The sequence below is a fragment of the Gorilla gorilla genome, chromosome X (assembly GCF_029281585.2).
Source record: "Gorilla gorilla gorilla isolate KB3781 chromosome X, NHGRI_mGorGor1-v2.1_pri, whole genome shotgun sequence".
Taxonomy (NCBI): domain Eukaryota; kingdom Metazoa; phylum Chordata; class Mammalia; order Primates; family Hominidae; genus Gorilla; species Gorilla gorilla.
This window is the reverse complement of record NC_073247.2, coordinates 96944233-96965397: the sequence shown is the minus strand read 5'-3', so window position 1 is coordinate 96965397 and position 21165 is coordinate 96944233. Positions and strand designations below refer to the sequence as shown.

The 21165-nt window shown below is 38.0% G+C and overlaps 1 long non-coding RNA gene across 1 annotated transcript in view; it reads left to right on the top strand.

Moving 5' to 3' along the window:
- Positions 1–20021, top strand: part of LOC134757916 (uncharacterized) — a 106861-nt gene extending 86840 nt beyond the window's left edge. Inside the window, exon 4 of the long non-coding RNA XR_010132518.1 lies at positions 19524–20021. This is a non-coding gene — a long non-coding RNA (uncharacterized lncRNA). The remainder of the gene's footprint in view (positions 1–19523) is intronic.
- The last annotated feature ends 1144 nt before the right edge of the window (positions 20022–21165 follow it).

The following is a 21165-nucleotide window of genomic DNA, read 5'->3' as shown; positions in this document are numbered from 1 at the left end:
GTGATACACCACATAAAAAGAATTAAAACTAAAAATCATATGATCATCTCAATGGGAGCAGAAAAAGTATTGAAAAAATCCTGGATCTCTTCATGATAAAAACCTTCAGCAAAATTGGCATAGAAGGAACAGACCTCAAGGTAATAAAAGCCATTTATGACAAACCCACAGTCAGTATCATACTAAATGGGGAAAAATTGAAAGCATTCCCAATGAGAACTGAAACAAGACAAGTATAAACACTTTCACCACTTCTATTCAACATAGTACTTGAAAGTCCTAGCCAGAGAAATCAGACAAGAGAAAGAAATAAAGGGCACCCAAATCGGAAATGAGGAAGTCAAACTGTTGCTGTTCACCAGTGATATGATAGTATACCTACAAAACTCTAAGGACTCATCCAAAAAGCTCCTAGATCTGATAAATGAATTCAGTAAGGTTTCGGATACAAAATCAATGTACACAAATCAGTGGCACTGATTGATCTTTTGAATGGTTTTCTTGTCTCCGTCTCCTTCAATTCATCTCTGGTTTTGGTTATTTCCTGTTTTCTGCTAACTTTGGGGTTGGTTTGCTCCTGGTTCTCTTTTTAGTTGTGATGTTAGGTTTTTAACATGAGACCTTTCTAACTTTTTATCGTGGGCATTTACTGCTATAATTTCTTTCTTAACTTTGCCTTAGCTGTATCTCAGAGATTCTGGTATGTTGTATCTTTGTTCTCATTAGTTTCAAATAACTTTTTGATTTTTGCCTTAATTTCATTATTGACCCAAAAGCCATTCAGGAGGAGATTATTTAATTTCCACATAACTATATGGGTTCAAGTGATTTTTCTTAGTCTCGATTTCTAATTTTATCATACTGTGGTCTGAGAGAGTGGTTGGTACGATATCAGTTCTTTTACATTTGCTGAGGATTGTTTTATGTCCAATGGTGTGGTCGATTTTAGAGAATGTGACATGTGGCAATTAGAAAAATATATATTCTGTTAGTTTTGGATGGAGAGGTCTGTAGATGTCTGTGAGGTCTATTTGGTCCAGTGCTGAATTCAGGTCCTGAATATCCAATTTTCTGCCTCAATTGTCTGTCTAATTCTGTCAGTAGGTATTGTAGTCTCCCATTATTATTATGTGGGAGTTTAAGTCTCTTTGTAGGTCTGTAAGAACTTGCTTTATGAATCTGGATGCTTCTGTATTGGCTGCATATATATTTAGGATAGTTATGTCTTCTTGTTGAATTGAACCCTTTACTGTTATGTATTCCCTTCTTTGTCTGTTTTGATCTCTGTTGGTTTAAAGTCTGTTTTGTCTGAAATTAGGATTGCAGCCCCTGCTTTTTCTGTTTGTTTTTTTTTTATTTGCTTGGCAGATTTTTTCCATTGCTTTATTTTGAGCCTGTGTGTGTCACTGCATGTGAGATGGGTCTCTGGAAGATGGCATACCATTGGATCTTGCTTCTTTATTGAGCTTGCCACTCTGTGCCTTTTAAATTGGGGCATTTTGCCCATTTGCATTGAAGGTTAGTATTGATATGTGTGGATTTGATCCTGTCATCATGATGTGTTAGATGTTATTATGCAGACTTGTTCGTGTGGTTCCTTTATAGTGTCACTGGTCTGTGTATTTCAGTGTGTTTTTGTAGTGGCTGGTAATGGTCTTTCCTTTCTATACTTACTGCTTCCCTCAGGAACTCTTTTAAGGAATGTCTGGTGGTGACAAATTTCCTCAGTATTTGCTTATCTGAAAAGAATCTTATTTTTCCTTTGCTTATTAAGCTTAGTTTGGCAGTATATGAGATTTTTGGTTGTTATTACTTTTCTTTAAGAATGTTGAATATTGGCCCCAAATCTCTTCTGGCTTGTAGGGTTTCTGCTGAGAGTTCCACTGTTAGTCTGATGTACGTGGCCTGACCCTTCTCTCCAGCTGCCTTTAAGATTTTTTTCTTTCATTTCAACCTTGGAGAAACTGATGATGTGTGTCTCGGGTAGATCTTGTGAAGTAACTTACTGGAGTTCTCTGCATTTCCTGAGTTTCAATGTTAGCCTCTCTTGCTAGGTTGAGGACGTTCTCATGTATGACAACCCGAAATATGTTTTCCAAGTTGCTTCCATTCTTGCCATCTTTCAGGGACACCAATGAGTCATAGATTTGGTTGCTTTACATAATGTCATCTTTCTCGGAGGTTTTATTTTTTCCTTTTCATTCTTTTTTCTCTATTCTTTTCTGACTGTCTTAGAAAGCCAGTCTTCAAGCTCTGGAATTCTTTCTTCAGCTTGGTCTATTCTGGTATTCTAATTGGGATTGCATTATGACATTCTTGTAGTGTGTTTTTCAGCTCTATCAGGTCAGTTTCGTTCATTTCTATACTGGCTATTTTTTCTGTCAGCTCCTGTATCGTTTTACTGTGATCCTTAGTTTTCTTGGATTGGGTTTCAATTTACTGCTGCACCTTGATGATCTTTGTTCCTATCCATATTCTGAATTCTATTTCTGTAATTTCAGCCATCTCATCCCAGATCAGAACCCTTGCTGGAGAGCTAGTGTGGTTGTTTGGAAGAAAGAAGGCACTCTGGCTTTTTGAGTTGTCAGAGACCTTGCACTGATTCTTTCTCATGTTTATGGGCTGATATTCCTTCCATCTTTAAAGTCGCTGTCCTCTAGATTTTTTTTTCTTTTCTCCTATTTGATGACCTTGAGAGTTTGATTATGGTGTAAGGTGGGTTCAGTCAACTGACTTCATTTCTGGAAGATTGTAAGGGGCCAAGGCTCAGCTCACAACTCCTGAACTGCATACTCTAACACTGGGGGACTGATATTGGGCCCCGACTTTGTTTTCTGGCTCTTTAAGTTTAAGAACACACTGTGATGGTGGGGGCCTATGTGCTCCCGACCTGCTGGTCCCAGAACGCCAATGGATGGTGCCAGCCAAGGTGTTTCGTAGGGTGGTGGCAGCAGGATCCATCCTTGTTCACATGTCCCAACAGCAGCAGCAGTGGCAGCATGGCAGGGTTCATGCTTATCAGCTACAGCAGGATGCTAGCAGGTGCCAGGTTGCTGGCTTCCATGTGGGCATTCACAGAGGCAGCATGGCTTGGTCGGGGGGACCCTCCAGCAACTGCATGCAGTTGTGTTCATGGTGGTGTTACCATGGGGGCTAATATTTTTTAAAGCAAAACGTTGTACTATTTCTTTTGAAAAAAAATCATGGTAAAATATGTTATTTCTACCTTTCTTATTTCCAGTACACTTCAGATCAGCGATCCCCAATCTTTTTGGCACCAGGGACCAGTTTCCTGGAAGACAATATTTCTATGTATTGGGGGTAGGGCAGTCAGGTGGGGATTGTTTTGGGATGAAACTGTTCCACCTCAGATCATCAGGCATTAGATTCTCATAAGGAGCATGCAACCTCAATCTCTCGCATGTGTAGTTCACAATAGGGTTTGCATGCCTATGAGAATCTAATGCTGCCACTAATCTGAGAGGAGGTGGAACTTAGGTGTTAATGCCCCCTCAGTATGGGTCCATGGCCAGGAGGGTGGGGACCCCTGTTGTATATAACTGGTTGTCTAAAAATATTCATTTCATGAATTACATAAGTGATATGACATAGTGATTTAACCATGCAAATATGCACAGTCATAAAGCTGTAACTAACCAGGTACTTATAGGGTGGAGTTAATCTTATACTTATCCAGTGATATTACATATTGAAATTATAGTGAAGGGCTGGAGATTATCACAATTTGTACAGTGTTGTCTGTTGTGGAGTGCTTGATAATATTTAACTATTTGATGATGGTATGAACAACTTCAAATGACAAATTATTAAGTTATAATAATACTCTCAGGTATGTAAAGAATACTTTAAATAATTAGATATTATTTTTGTATTATTATCTAGAAAGAATAATTTCCTGGATTTAAAAACTTGATAATTTAAAGCTTAGCTTGTCTCCTCCTACTTTCAATTTATTCCATTTGAAAATATAATAAAGTCAACAATCTGGTAAGTTTGTGATTATCACTGCCACATTTAGAAAATCAGATTATTATTCAGTGTTCTTCCTTTTCAGTGAGCATTTATCCATATTTGTTGCTTCTATTATATGGCTTGGTATTCTTTTTATGTTCGTTAAGCCATACCAGTATTTATTTCTATACTCTTAAGAATATGCCCATTAGCTGGATCTCTAGGAAATGTAGTTTTTATTCCCCTAATATAATTGTTGTTTATTTTCACCAGGTGAAAGTAATTCAAGCATATTCCTTTCCTATGGAAAAGGCTGAACTATAAAAGCTTTGTTTTAAAGGTAGATAAATTTTTAAAAGATATTTATGATGAGAACAACAACGAAAATAACCAACAAAGGCAACGGTGAATTCTTTTCACATGACTAAACTATGGAGCATCCCTTTCTGTCAAAGATTTACAGAATGTATTGGGATTTCTAATTATATGCTCGTGCCACAATTGTAACAACTTTGAAAGCTATAAGCTACTTTGTGCTAAACGTAAAAGTGGAGGTGGGGATGGGGTGAAGAAGAGGTAGCAAATATGTAGTCTCACGTCTACTTACTCAAATCTAATTGCTAAATCAGTTAGAAAAGGTTAACATAGACAATTCAAGAATGAATTCAACCTCTGCTTATTAGTTCCTGGTTGTGTGTGTGAGCTAGCTGAATAAAAAAAAAACAGTGATGAATTTGCATGAAAAAGCATTAATTCTGTGGAAACTTCATCTGAGTCTTAGCTTCTGAGAAGTCATTACTTGCAACAGTCAATCTTTCAAATGTACGTTCAGAGCAAAGTGCATCTGGACACCTTTCTAAATAGTTTAAGTTGGTTTAAAAGTCTCTTAGTTTTCTATTAAGTTGTTAACCTGTAGTCCATTTCTGCTTCCTAATTCCCCAGACTCTGGGAAACAATCTGAAAGAGAAGAATATGTAGATTGGGACAGGTATGGTAGTTCGCTTGTGGCTTTCCTAGACAAGGAAAGTTTAGGAAATGGTTAAAGCATTAAATAAAAAGTATCCATAAGTATTCATATTTAACAAGAACTATAGCAGAGATTTAGCCATAGGAAATTTGAGACAGGGAAAGGGAGAGTGACATTTATTGAACATAGCCTAAGTGATGGGCATTATACTTGGCTTTCCTTATGAATTTTATCCACAATTAGAGCTTGTATAGCATTAAGTTAAAAAGAGAGATTATTATAGAGGAGAAAAGATGAGAATGTCAACTCGGAGATTTGAAAAATAGGTGGGTGACAGAAGTAACTAGGGAGACTAAGAAAAAGTGAATCCTTAGAAAAAGAAAGGTGTCTCCTACCTGCACGGTTCTCTAACTTTTAGGGTTTATCTAGAAAATAATTGGGAAAAATGGGCAACCAAAATCATTTGACAGTTCTAGAGTTTAGCCTTTTGGAGACATCAACAATATTCATAGTAGGATATTCACCTACAGTACTTTAACCTTCTTTTTTGAAAAATACTATAGATTACAACAAACCCTTCATACTATAATTTGTTTCAATATTTAATTTTTTTGACTTCAACTAGAAAGTATCTTGCCACTCTCCTTGATTCATCAACCCTTTAATTTAACCTTCTTATGAGTTTCAGTGTTTAACTGGCCTTGATGTTATTAAGACAGAGCCATATCAGAAACATATGTAGAATTACTTCCTTAAATATAGAGATCATAATTGGGCATATTCTAGGACTTACTTAGTATGCCATAACAAAAAGATGATTTTGTAGTGTTTTACATATGATTTGTTTGATTTAAAACAATAAAAGCATTGCTGCCGTTTCTGATACTTGTGGCCTAATATGACACACATACCCCTCTTACTCTTCATTCAGAGCTGCTCCTAAAGTACAATGAAATGAATTGAAGAGATTCCCACAAGTCTCTGTTAGAGAATCTGTGCTACTAGGAACATTGGATGAGAAGAGATTTACATATTTTTTATATATATATATCCACATGGTTCAAGAGTATAGAAATAAATACTGGTATGGCTTAACGAACATAAAAAGAATACCAAGCCATATAATAGAAGCAACAAATATGGATAAATGCTCACTGAAAAGGAAGAACACTGAATAATAATCTGAGTTCCAGTGTTTACCCGGCCTTGATCAGGTTGAGGAGGCCTCATATCAGTATCAAAATCATACGAAAAATTCTGCTAAGGTTGGAGTCCTGATGAACGCCTCTGTTCTCTGGCACATTTGAAAAACAAAAATGACATAGGATAGAGCATTTGCTTAATTGGTTATAAATCTTTTTCTTTGATAAACTGTTTTGCGACAATACGGAATGAATGCTCCCATTTTCAGACTACACCCAAGAGAAAGCAATAAGAATGGCAACCTTTTTTAACGTTTTCCATGTTCAAAGTGGTTTACTTAAGATTGTCTGATTCATCCAACATTTTATTATAAAAACGCTAAAACTTATAGCAAAGCTGAAAGAATTTTACAGTTAATGCCCATGTATCTACCAACTTAATTATACCATTAACATTTTAATATACTTTATTTAATATATATCTGTCCATCTATTCATTCCTTTATCTATCCATTAATACACCTTATTTTTTGAAACACTCAAAAGTAAATTGCAGACATCAGTATATTTCACAAAAAATATTACGTTATTTTATTTAAATATTTACAAAAAGCCTGCAAGGTAGGTAATTTTAACTTCGTTTTGTGGATAAGAAGCCCAACTCTAAGAAATTTTAAGAAAGTGCCCCTAGGCCACATAGTCAGTGATTTATGGGGCAGGGAATTGAGTCTCATTCTGTCTGGCACCATGGCCCCTATTTTTTTCACTACACTAAAGAATCTCCCAGAGTATATTTAAAGTTACTTTGTCAGTTCACAAATCAGGAAATGGCAGAGGGAGAATAAAATGGAGCTCAAACTAAACTGCATTTTAATTGGAAGAAAATAAAGCAGCTTAATTATTTACCCAAAAAGCATGTAAATAACCCCAAGTGCTTGTGATTTATTATAAATCTTTCCGTTTTACTTTTGCTTCTCAATACAATTTTTCATTAATTATTTCATTTGAATCTCACAAGTATAGGGAGGTAAGATATGTATTATCCTTCTCCCTACTTCTAAAGGAGGAAATAGGGGCTAAGTGATCACCTCAAAGTTATGCCCAATTAGAGGAAGAGAAAGATTGGAATACAAATCCAGTGTTCTAGAAAACCTTGGAGTAGGAAAGCTATGGAGAATAGTTCAAAAGTGACATATTTACAGGTGTGATTTCTAATCATAATGATTCTTTAACATCTCAGGGGGTTTCCAACCTCTGTCAAATGGTGATATGGAATTCTCCACAGTAATTTAAATTTTAAAAATTAATGTTTAGCATTGATTTTATGCCTATATATACATGTATACCACATGATGCTTTAAAGGATACGGAATTATGGTGCAAAGTTTAGGATTTTGAAATGACAAAAAGGTTGGAGAGTTTATCTCATTCCTCCCAGAGACAAATATCTGAGGCTGTTTAAATTGCTGATTTTATTACAATTTATAAGCCCATTCTTCCAATTTTAAAGTAATATTTCAAACTACCTTTATACTGCATAGAGGGTAACATTATCTTGTCACTGGGGAATTATAATTTAATGTAGATGCTAATTCGAATTTACTGATATAAAATTTATGAGATTTTACTATACTGTTATTTACCCCTCATACCTCTCATTCAGAGACAGTGCAAAGTATAAAGGATACAGTTTGCTTTTAAAAAAATAAGTGAAGGGAATATAGCATGGCTTTACAGCTTTCTAAGCACTATTTTATCTCATTAGATTCCATTAATATAGTCTGGAGTTAAGAGTTTAGGTCTAGTGGCCAGACTGCCTGGGTTCAGAGTTAGGCCTGTAACCTTGGCTAAGTTATTTGATCTTTTTGTGCCTCAGTAATCTCATCAGGATTTTATAGGGTGGTGAGTATTAAATGAGTTGATAGGTGTGAAACATTTATAATTCAGCCTGACACACATAATAAACTCTCAATAAACGAATGCTGCTTTAAGTATCATTCCACCATCTCTGTGAGGTGGGTAGATCTGATTATAACAATTTCTATATTATAGATTAGGAACATGAAGCCCAGTGATGTGAAGAGATTTACCCAAGACAGATTCAGATTAGAGCAAGTCTATTGGATTCCTCTTTCCATTTATCTGGCATTGTTGCTGGGATTAGGGAATGAGTGGGAGGTAATGGTACGCCGTCTCCCACCCCCAACCAACACACACTATTAGGACAGTATATGGGGGTGCACACAAATACTGACCCTTGGTGGGAAGGAAAACACTGAAGTAGGACAGTTATCTTGTGAATTACACTTGGCTTCTGTCTGGGGAAGTGACTTTCCAGTTTTTACTTTATCCAAATCCTGAACAAAATATGTCTGGTGTGGCAGTGTTAATCTAACTTTTGTTAGAATTTAATTACGATGTTGATGAATGCGAAAGAGAACATACCACCTGTATGTAATATGCATGATAAATTATATTCATTATTTCTGGATTCATTTGCTGATCTCACAAGAGATTTGCCATCATTCTCAAGGTATTTAGAAATTTCTTACTAGTGGTCAGCTATATTCTTCTTTGACTTCTTTTTACAGCAGTACATAGTCTGGATTGTTACACCAACTATTAAAGCCAATCGTATTCCAAGCAATGCCACTACTAAAATCAGATCCAGAGTACACCAGAGTTGGTCACATTTGGTCCCCATGTACCCATAATTTTTCCACTGACTTCTGAAATTTGGACATCTACATAGAGAGAAATAGAAAAAGCTCACATATTAGGAAAAAACAAATGGTCTCCCTTGAATGAATCAAACATTTCATTCTTACTCAACCATCACATTTCTCCTTAAGACCTTCAGGAGTTTTATGTTGTCCCATTTTCCACCTGAGCAAGCACTCTAAAGCCTACAGGTTTTAACACACCGAGTCAGCATAGAGAAGGCTGTCAAGATTTCCCAGTCATTAGGCAATGAAGATGTGGCACGTATGAAGAAAAATAAGGCTCATCCACAAGGGCTGTCTCAAGACTGTTTTTAAAATTGTCAGCATTTTGCCTACGGCTTATACCTGTATTCACTTTGGCTACACTAGTTCTATCACTGCTCTGAAGAGCTCGAAGCGGCCTAGGCTTCCAGTTCCATACCTGCAATCTGAGTGTTTCCTCGCACCTACTCCTACAGCAGTGAATGTAGGTTAACAGACTAACTTGGCCACTCTGTAGCAAATGCAAGAAGAAACATGAAAAGATGAGAAAAGACTGCCAGCAAAATCTACCTGCCCCCATCTTTCCCACGATTCCAGATTTTCCTCCTATATTTTATAGAAATAAATGACTCATATATGAACTTCTAGTGTTTTTATAAAACCTTGAGACCCTGCCAAATAATGTGAATGTGGTTCTCTGATGCATATACTGAAAACTGAGATGGCATACATCTCATAGAAATGTCGATGTATTTTTTTTACTTTTTTATTTTTATTTTTATTTATTTTTATTATTATACTTTAAGTTTTAGGGTATATGTGCACAATGTGCAGGTTAGTTACATATGTATACATGTGCCATGCTGGTGTGCTGCACCCATTAACTCATCATTTAGCATTAGCTATATCTCCTAATGCTATCCCTCCCCCCTACCCCCACCCCACAACAGTCCCCAGAGTGTGATATTCCCCTTCCTGTGTCCATGTGTTCTCATTGTTCATTTCCCACCTATGAGTGAGAACATGTGGTGTTTGCTTTTTTGTCCTTGTGAAAGTTTACTGAGAATGATGATTTCCAATTTCATCCATGCCCCTACAAAGGACATGAACTCATCATTTTTTATGGCTGCATAGTATTCCATGGTGTATATGTGCCACATTTTCTTAATCCAGTCTATCATTGTTGGACATTTGGGTTGGTTCCAAGTCTTTGCTATTGTGAATAGTGCCGCCATAAACATACATGTGCATGTGTCTTTAAAGCAGCATGATTTATAGTCCTTTGGGTATATACCCAGTAATGGGATGGCTGGGTCGAATGGTATTTCTAGTTCTAGATCCCTGAGGAATCGCCACACTGACTTCCACAATGGTTGAACTAGTTTACAATCCCACCAGCAGTGTAAAAGTGTTCCTATTTCTCCACATCCTCTCCAGCACCTGTTGTTTCCTGACTTTTTAATGATTGCCATTCTAACTGGTGTGAGATGATATCTCATTGTGGTTTTAATTTGCATTTCTCTGATGGCCAGTGATGGTGAGCATTTTTTCATGTGTTTTTTGACTGCATAAATGTCTTCTTTTGAGAAGTGTCTGTTCATGTCCTTCGCCCACTTTTTGATGGGATTGTTTGTTTTTTTCTTGTAAATTTGTTTGAGTTCATTGTAGAGTCTGGATATTAGCCCTTTGTCAGATGAGTAGGTTGCGAAAATTTTCTCCCATTTTGTAGGTTGCCTGTTCACTCTGATGGTAGTTTCTTTTGCTGTGCAGAAGCTCTTGAGTTTAATTAGATCCCATTTGTCAATTTTGGCTTTTGTTGCCATTGTTTTTGGTGTTTTAGACATGAAGTCCTTGCCCATGCCTAGGTCCGGAATGGTAATGCCTAGGTTTTCTTCTAGGGTTTTTATGGTTTTAGGTCTAACATTTAAGTCTTTAATCCATCTTGAATTAAGTTTTGTATAAGGTGTAAGGAAGGGATCCAGTTTCAGCTTTCTACATATGGCTAGCCAGTTTTCCCAGCACCATTTATTAAATAGGGAATCCTTTCCCCATTGCTTGTTTTTGTCAGGTTTGTCAAAGATCAGATAGTTGTAGATATGTGGCGTTATTTCTGAGGGCTCTGTTCTGTTCCATTGATCTATATCTCTGTTTTGGAACCAGTACCATGCTGTTTTGGTTACTGTAGCCTTGTAGTATAGTTTGAAGTCAGGTAGCATGATGCCTCCAGCTTCGTTATTTTGGCTTAGGATTGACTTGGCGTTGCGGGCTCTTTTTGGGTTCCATATGAACTTTAAAGTAGTTTCTTCCAATTCTGTGAAGAAGATCATTGGTAGCTTGATCGGGATGGCATTGAATCTGTAAATGACCTTGGGCACTATGGCCATTTTCATGATATTGATTCTTCCTACCCATGAGCATGGAATGTTCTTCCATTTCTTTGTATCCTCTTTTATTTCATTGAGCAGTGGTTTGTAGTTCTCCTTGAGGAGGTCCTTCAGGTCCCTTGTAAGTTGGATTCCTAGGTATTTTATTCTCTTTGAAGCAATTGTGAATGGGAGTTCACTCATGATTTGGCTCTCTGTTTGTCTGTTATTGGTGTATAAGAATGCTTGTGATTTTTGTACATTGATTTTGTATCCTGAGACTTTGCTGAAGTTGCTTATCAGCTTTAGGAGGTTTTGGGCTGAGACAATGGGGTTTTCTAGATATACAATCATGTCATCTGCAAACAGGGACAATTTGACTTCCTCTTTTCCTAATTGAATACCCTTTATTTCCTTCTCCTGCCTAATTGCCCTGGCCAGAACTTCCAACACTATGTTGAATAGGAGTGGTGAGAGAGGGCATCCCTTTCTTGTGCCAGTTTTGAAAAGGAATGCTTCCAGTTTTTGCCCATTCAGTATGATATTGGCTGTGGGTTTGTGATAGATAGCTCTTATTATTTTGAGAAACGGCCCATCAATACCTAATTTATTGAGAGTTTTTAGCATGAAGCGTTGTTGAATTTTGTCAAAGGCCTTTTCTGCATCTATTGAGATAATCATGTGGTTTTTGTCTTTGGTTCTGTTTACATGCTGGATTACATTTATTGACTTGTGTATATCGAACCAGCCTTGCATCCCAGGGATGAAGCCCACTTGATCATGGTGGATAAGCTTTTTGATGTGCTGCTGGATTCAGTTTGCCAGTATTTTATTGAGGATTTTTGCATCAATGTTCATCAAGGATATTGGTCTAAAATTCTCTTTTTTGGTTGTGTCTCTGCCCGGCTTTGGTATCAGGATGATGCTGGCCTCATAAAATGAGTTAGGGAGGATTCCCTCTTTTTCTGTTGATTGGAATAGTTTCAGAAGGAATGGTACCAGTTCCTCCTTGTACCTCTGGTAGAATTTGGCTGTGAATCCATCTGGTCCTGGACTCTTTTTGGTTGGTAAGCTATTGATTATTGCCACAATTTCAGAGCCTATTATTGGTCTATTCAGAGATTCAGCTTCTTCCTGGTTCATTCTTGGGAGAGTGTATGTGTCGAGGAATTTATCCATTTCTTCTAGATTTTCTAGTTTATTTGCGTAGAGGTGTTTGTAGTATTCTCTGATGGTAGTTTGTATTTCTGTGGGATCGGTGGTGATATCCCCTTTATCATTTTTTATTGCATCTATTTCATTCTTCTCTCTTTTCTTCTTTATTAGTCTTGCTAGTGGTCTATCAATTTTGTTGATCCTTTCAAAAAACCAGCTCCTGGATTCATTAATTTTTTGAAGGGTTTTTTGTATTTCTATTTCCTTCAGTTCTGCTCTGATTTTAGTTATTTCTTGCCTTCTCCTAGCTTTTGAATGTGTTCGCTCTTGCTTTTCTAGTTCTTTTAATTGTGATGTTAGGGTGTCAATTTTGGATCTTTCCTGCTTTCTCTTGTGGGCATTTAGTGCTATAAATTTCCCTCTACACACTGCTTTGAATGCATCCCAGAGATTCTGGTATGTTGTGTCTTTGTTCTCGTTGGTTTCAAAGAACATCTTTATTTCTGCCTTCATTTCGTTATGTACCCAGTAGTCATTCAGGAGCAGGTTGTTCAGTTTCCATGTAGTTGAGCGGTTTTGAGTGAGTTTCTTAATCCTGAGTTCTAATTTGATTGCACTGTGGTCTGAGAGATAGTTTGTTATAATTTCTGTTCTTTTACATTTGCTGAGGAGAGCTTTACTTCCAACTATGTGGTCAATTTTGGAATAGGTGTGGTGTGGTGTGGTGCTGAAAAAATGTATATTCTGTGGATTTGGGGTGGAGAGTTCTGTAGATGTCTATTAGGTCCGCTTGGTGCAGAGCTGAGTTCAATTCCTGGATATCCTTCTTAACTTTCTGTCTCATTGATCTGTCTAATGTTGACAGTGGGGTGTTAAAGTCTCCCATTATTATTGTATGGGAGTCTAAGACTCTTTGTAGGTCACTCAGGACTTGCTTTATGAATCTGGGTGCTCCTGTATTGGGTGCATATATATTTAGGATAGTTAGCTCTTCTTGTTGAATTGATCCCTTTACCATTATGTAATGGCCTTCTTTGTCTCTTTTGATCTTTGTTGGTTTAAAGTCTGTTTTATCAGAGACTAGGATTGCAACCTCTCCCTTTTTTTGTTTTCCATTTGCTTGGTAGATCTTCCTCCATCCTTTTATTTTGAGCCTATGTGTGTCTCTGCACGTGAGATGGGTTTCCTGAATAGAGCACACTGATGGATCTTGACTCTTTATCCAATTTGCCAGTCTGTGTCTTTTAATTGGAGAATTTAGTCCATTTACATTTAAAGTTACTATTGTTATGTGTGAATTTGATCCTGTCATTATGATGTTAGCTGGTTATTTTGCTCGTTAGTTGATGCAATTTCTTCCTAGCCTCGATGGTCTTTACAATTTGGCATGATTTTGCAGTGGCTGGTACCAGTTGTTCCTTTCCATGTTTAGTGCTTCCTTCAGGACCTCTTTTAGGGCAGGCCTGGTGGTGACAAAATCACTCAGCATTTGCTTGTCTGTAAAGTATTTTATTTCTCCTTCACTTATGAAGCTTAGTTTGGCTGGATATGAAATTCTGGGTTGAAAATTCTTTTCTTTAAGAATGTATAATATTGGCCTCCACTCTCTTCTGGCTTGTAGAGTTTCTGCCAAGAGATCCGCTGTTAGTCTGATGGGCTTCCATTTGTGGGTAACCCGACCTTTCTCTCTGACTGCCCTTAACGTTTTTTCCTTCATTTCGACTTTGGTGAATCTGACAATTATGTGTCTTGGAGTTGCTCTTCTCGAGGAATATCTTTGTGGCATTCTCTGTATTTCCTGAATCTGAATGTTGGCCTGCCTTGCTAGATTGGGGAAGGTCTCCTGGATAATGTCCTGCAGAGTGTTTTCCAACTTGGTTCCATTCTCCGCATCACTTTCAGGTACACCAGTCAGACGTAGATTTGGTCTTTTCACATAGTCCCATATTTCTTGGAGGCTTTGTTCATTTCTTTTTGTTCTTTTTTCTCTAAACTTCCCTTCTCGCTTCCTTTCATTCATTTCATCTTCCATCACTGATACCCTTTCTTCCAGTTGATCGCATCGGCTCCTGTGTCTTCTGCATTCTTCACATAGTCCTCGAGCCTTGGCTTTCAGCTCCATCAGCTCCTTTAAGCACTTCTCTGTATTGGTTATTCTAGTTATATATTCTTCTAAATTTTTTTCAGTTTTCAACTTCTTTGCCTTTGGTTTGAATTTCCTGCTGTAGCTTGGAGTAATTTGATCGTCTGAAGCCTTCTTCTCTCAACTCATCAAAGTCATTCTCCGTCCAACTCTGTTCCATTGCTGGTGAGGAACTGCGTTCCTTTGGAGGAGGAGAGGTGCTCTGCTTTTTAGAGTTTCCAGTTTTTCTGCTCTGTTTTTTCCCCATCTTTGTGGTTTTAATCTACTTTTGGTCTTTGATGATGGTGATGTACAGATGGGTTTTCAGTGTGGATGTCCTTTCTGTTTGTTAGTTTTCCTTCTAACAGACAGGACCCTCAGCTGCAGGTCTGTTGGAGTTTGCTAGAGGTCCACTCCAGACCCCGTTTCCCTGGGTATCAGCAGCGGTGGCTGCAGAACAGCAGATTTTCGTGAATCACGAATGCTCCTGTCTGATCATTCCTCTGGAAGTTTTGTCTCAGAGGAGTACCTGGCTGTGTGAGGTGTCAGTCTGCCCCTACTGGGGGGGTGCCTCCTAGTTAGGCTGCTCGGGGGTCAGGGGTCAGGGACCCACTTGAGGAGGCAGTCTGCCCATTCTCAGATCTCCAGCTGCGTGCTGGGAGAACCACTGCTCTTTTCAAAGCTGTCAGACAGGGACATTTAAGTCTGCAGAGGTTACTGCTGTCTTTTTGTTTGTCTGTGCCCTGCCCCCAGAGGTTGAGCCTACAGAGGCAGGCAGGCCTTCTTCAGCTGTGGTGTGCTCCACCCAGTTCCCACTTCCTGGCTGCTTTGTTTACCTAAGCAAGCCTGGGGAATGGTGGGCGCCCCTCCCCCAGCCTTGCTGTCACCTTGCAGTTTGATCTCAGACTGCTGTGCTAGCAATCAGCAAGACTCTGTGGGCGTAGGACCCTCTGAGCCATGTGTGGGATATAATCTCCTGGTGTGCCATTTTTTAAGCCCATCGGAAAAGCACAGTATTAGGGTGGGAGTGACCGATTTTCCAGGTGCCGTCCATCACCCCTTTCTTTGACTAGGAAAGGGAACTCCCTGACCCCTTGCACTTCCCAAGTGAGGCAATGCCTTGCTCTGCTTTGGCTCGTGCACGGTGCCCTGCACCCACTGTCCTGCGCCCACTGTCTGGTACTCCCCTGTGAGATGAACCCGGTACCTCAAATGGAAATGCAGAAATCACCCGTCTTCTGTGTCACTCACGCTGGGAGCTGTAGACCGGAGTTGTTCCTATTCGGCCATCTTGGCTGCCAGCCAGAAATGTCCATGTATTTATGGAGAGGGAGAATATGACTTTCCCAAATTCCCCAATGGGAGTGACTACTGGCAAGAATTGTTCATATAGTATCTTTAGAGAGTGCTTCATTGCCTCCTGCAGAATTTTTATCAGGTTACCCCATCGAACAGTAAATGTCAGATCCTAAGTAAGGTACTCCTAGTATGTGTTATTCCAATAAACAGTAGTCCCCACTTATTCACAGGTGATAGATTCCAGGACTCCCAGTGGATACTTGAAATTGCAGATAGTACTGAACCCTACATGCGCTATGATTTTTCCTATACATACATACCTATGATAAAGTTTATTTTTTTTAATTTTTAATTTTTGTGGGCACATAGGAGGTGTATGTATTTATAGAGTACATGAGCTATTCTGATACAGGAATGCAATCCATAATCATCATATCAGGGTAAATGGGGTGTCCATCACCTCAAGCATTTATCCTTTCTTTGTGTTACCAATAATCTAATTATACTCTTAATTATTTTTAAATGGACAATAAATTATCATTGGCTGTAGTCATCCTGTTAATTTATAAATTGGACATAGTAAGAGATTAACAAGAATAACAATTGGTAAAATAGAGTAATTATAAGAATTTACTGTAGGCCGGGCACAGTGGCTCACGCCTGTAATCCCAGCACTTTGGGAGGCCGTGGCAAGCAGATCACAAGGTCAGGAGATCGAGATCAGCCTGGCTAACACACAGTGAAACCCCGTCTCTACTAAAAATACAAAAAAATTGCCGGGCGTTGTGGCGGGCGCCTGTAGTCCCAACTGCTCGGGAGGCTGAGGCAGGAGAATGGTGTGAACCCAGGAGGCGGAGCTTGCAGTGAGCCGAGATCGTGCCACTGCACTCCAGCCTAGGCGACAGAGCGAGACTCCATCTCAAAAAAAAAAAAAAAAGAATATACTGTAATAAATGTTATGTGAATGTGGTCTCTTACAAAATATCTTACTGTATGTAGTATTTTCAGATCGTGGTACCACAGGTAACTGAAACCACAGAAAGTGAAACTGCAAATAAGGGGGACTACTATATTATGGCATACTGTCATAGCTGACATGAAAAGATCAGTTAGGTGATTACTATAATCTTTCATAGCTATGACTGTCTAGGATTCTCTAAGAAAATGTGTCTACCAGCTTCAAATAGGTGGTACTCTACCTAAAAGGATGTGGCTTTTAATATGTAATACACTGTCATTTATTGGAGGTCAAAGTATATTTTTCAAATATATCTTGTTCATACTCATAGATTTCTTCCTGGAAAAGGACTTTCACAAGAGTATATTTCTCGTTTAGCCTAGGAATGAATCACAAAAAAAAATGGCCTATTATACAATAGTATTTCACTCATTCAACAAGATTTATTGGGCACCTAGTATGTGCCAAGTACTATTCCAGGCATTTGATAGGTAATCATGGTTAAAACAAAGATCTATGTTTTTAAATAGCTTACAATATACAAGAGAGAGACAGACATAAAAATAAGCATAATTAGTAAATTTGACAAGATGCACAGTACCCAACGATAGGGTCAACATAAATACTGGGTTGCTAGGACATTTCCAGTTTATGCCTGTTGTCCCAGAATAATTATTAATAATGCTCTCTTCATTCCCAATGTGCACTAATTTAGACAGATAGGTTAAATAGTCACTCTACTAGTAGGCCACTAAGGGTAGCAGGCAGCTCAGCCACATCTCTTGCTCTCTTTTTTATTTTATTTTATTATTTTTTTTTTTTTGAGACAGGGCCTAGCTCTGTCACCCAGGCTGGATTGCAATGGTGCAATCACGGCTCATGCAGCATCTACCTCCCGGACTCAAGTAATCCTCCCACTTCAGCCCCCCAAGTACCTGGGATTATAGTTGTGCACCACCACACTTGGCTCTTTTATTATTATTATTTTATATTTTGAAGAGACTGGGTCTCACTGTGTTGCCCAGGCTGGTCTTGAACTTCTGAGCTCAAGAGACCCAGCCGTCTCAGCCTCCTGAGTAGCTGGGATTACAGGCATATGCCACTGCAACCAGACAGCCCCAACTCTTAATGATGTTTTGATAATTTCAAGAAAACTGTGGAGAGTCATTTTGCCCAGGATATGGCTGCAGTGTCTCCTCCCTGATCTGAACTGAGAAAAAGTTTTCTAAAGTCTGAAACTCAGTAGGAACCCTTCTTACGAGTCAAGTCACAGGACCTATAAACATGCACAGAAACTGCAATTCCAAGAAAAGGAAAACTATTTTAACCTTCCTCCAGCCTAAACACAAAGAAAAGATTCCATGGAGTCAGAGTTCAGATTGTCTGAATCCCAGGTCTCTGAGTATCCGAGTATGTTTGGGGATGGAGGTGATAGGCAAGAAGAGGAAGTTTCTTTGATGAGCTTAGGTACGTAGAATCCAAAAGGAAGCTGTTTGCCCTTTGTAGAGCGTATTTTTTTCCTAATGTAAAATATGACACACTGATTCTACTACATAAACATATTGCTAAAAGGAGTGAAAGGGCAACATCAGAAAATATAACACAGTTTTTAGGTAAAAACATAGTACAGTACTTTAAAAGTTTGACTTACACCTTTAAATATGGAAACAACTTCACTGGGCCAAAATGCTCCACTGAACATTCAACTACCCAACATTCCAAAAGTGCCCACCAAAATTACTATGTCAAATGGTGCTGTTTAGAGAAATTTAAGTCACATCTGTTTTCAATAGCCAATATTTAGAAAAAAAAGTTGTACTTCTTGGCTTGGCAAAGATTTTATGCTGTTTCATAGACAGGTATGATTATACCACTTATTTCTTTGGCCATTTCTTTCCTTTTACATGGATTCACATGGTTTTTATTGTATCATGTAAGTACATATTTGTATTGAATACATTGCAGATTGAAAATTTTCTTAAAAATATAGTACAACCTTTAGATATTCTAAGAAACAGTGTTAAATATAAATAGCCTAAAACAATTACTAATATTGACACAAGTAAAAATTTTAGTTACTGGTCCGTAGAATTTTTCATATTTATCTCAGAGATCAGAGACAAACATGTTATCTTTAAGAGGAAATAATTATTTATCTCTTCTAAAAATAATCACCTTTTAAAAAAACAGATACTTTCAGGTTTGTGAGTTTTAAACAACAGAACCTTTGCTTGTAATACTGTCTAGTTCCTTAGACTTAGATACTACAAAGCATTGATTCCCTCTCTAATTAAAGCATAATTAATTATTTATATCTTTAACCTATAGAAATAAAGCAACTAAAATTTTTCTTACATTATTCACAATGTACAGTCAGAAAACACCAAGAGATGAACAGAATTCAAGACAGTATAAACAAGCGATCCACCATCATGAGAGTAAGATAGAAGAAGGCAGTCTTGACAACTACATTTAACGACTGCTGCAATTAGGAGAGGCAATCAGCAGAGATTGTGAATGGTTTATATAGGAGATAAGGGACCATGGATTTTGAACTTGTTCCTTACAGCATGTATAAATTACCAGTTAGCTTTTTGGTTGTACACTTGTCAGATCCCCATATCTATACTTCCTGTAACATGGAACATGCACGAATTGTGTATGAGTTGTATACCACTTGAGTTCAGTCATAGCCATTTATTATTTCCAAGAACTATTTGTTCATCTTTGTACTAAGATTCATGTTTTATTATTTGCCAAAGTTAAACCTTTGCTAGAAACATATTGCTACTAATACATTTTCCAACCCTGCTCATAACCAGAGATCTCTGACCTTACAGCCACCAAGAGTGCTGAACAATCATCTGAGGACATCATTGGGTATCACTGGCAAAGAGAAGAGATGAAGAAAAGATAAGAGAAAGAAATGAAAGTGGAAGAGGGCAGAAAAAGAGAAACAAAAGTTAGGAGAGTTTTCAGGAGGAGAAAATAAAGAGAAGACAGAGAAGGAAGTATCCGGTAAGGAAACAAATACAGATGTAATCCAGTTGGGATACCAGGCTTTCATTAGGATATTCTCTCCCTTTTTCTCCTTAGATCCACATTTGTCAGGACGCCAATTCACCTAATCATATCTGCCATATATTTTCCATCTAAGTCACCTTGACAAGCTATCATTAACCTTGTAGCCCATGTGTGTCTCAGAATCCACTCTTCTCCCCACCTACTGGCATGTATATTTATTTTTATGTAAGTATTTCTGCTGGAATTTATCTATTATTGTACTTTATTCACCATTCTTCCTTTCTTGCCACTAATAAAATTGCAGTTTCATGAGAGCTTCAGGTTGAACCTTCATGCCACCTGTTAATACAGATAATTTTTTATCTACCCAGCTTACCTTGACCTGGTGTAATTTGTTTGCTTTCAGCAACTCTACTTCAATTTTTTTTTTTTTTTTTTTTTTTGAGACGGAGTCTCGCTCTGTCGCCCAGGCTGGAGGGCAGTGGTGTGATCTCGGCTCACTGCAAACTCCTCCTCCTGGGTTCATGCCATTCTCCTGCCTCAGCCTCCTGAGTAGCTGGGACTACAGGTGCCCGCCACCACGCCCGGCTAATTTTTTGTATTTTTAGTAGAGACGGGGTTTCACCGTGTTAGCCAGGATGGTCTTGATCTCCTAACCTCGTGATCCACCCCCCTCAGCCTCCCAAAGTGCTGGGATTACAGGCGTGAGCCACCGTGACCGGCCTCTACTTCAATTTTTAAAAAATGATCTCCTTGTTTTATAATATCATAGCAATAAAGTATGTACTTAATATTGTTAGGTTGGTGCCAAAGTAATTGCAGTTTTTGCAATTATTTTTAATGGCAAAACAGCAATTACTTTGGCACCAACCTAATATTAGTACAATATTATGAAAATATACATGCACATTTTTGGAAAACAGGCATTTTTGTTTATTTGTTTTTATTATGGTAAGAGACAAATAATTGAGTATTTAGTCAGAAATAAGATACAAAAGATTATAAATCATAGATAGACTCTATTCTTTATCTAAGCTCCACATGAATTCCCTCTACAAAAATCCATTGGTTTTTGACAGGAGGCTGAGTATCTCTTGATTCAGAATTTATATATTATTATTGTAATTATTATTGTTGTTATTGTAAACTGAAGCACTCTACTTAAACATTTTGGTGATATGTGTTTCAAACCTTCTGGAAACAACCAGCTCTGTCAGAAATATACTTCTTCCCATTAAACTAAATTCTATTTTCCTGAAACTTCCAGCCAATATGGAGCGAATTCACTGTGACACACTTAGAAAGTCCTATCATATGGTGAGACTTCAGAAATACAGTAGCATCAAGACTATCAGACTGACAAGTCGTAGGAAGGCAACATTTCAGCTTACACATCCAATACACTATGGGTGTAGTTAATATTGCCTTTCTTCATCTATATCCTTTCTAAGACATGAA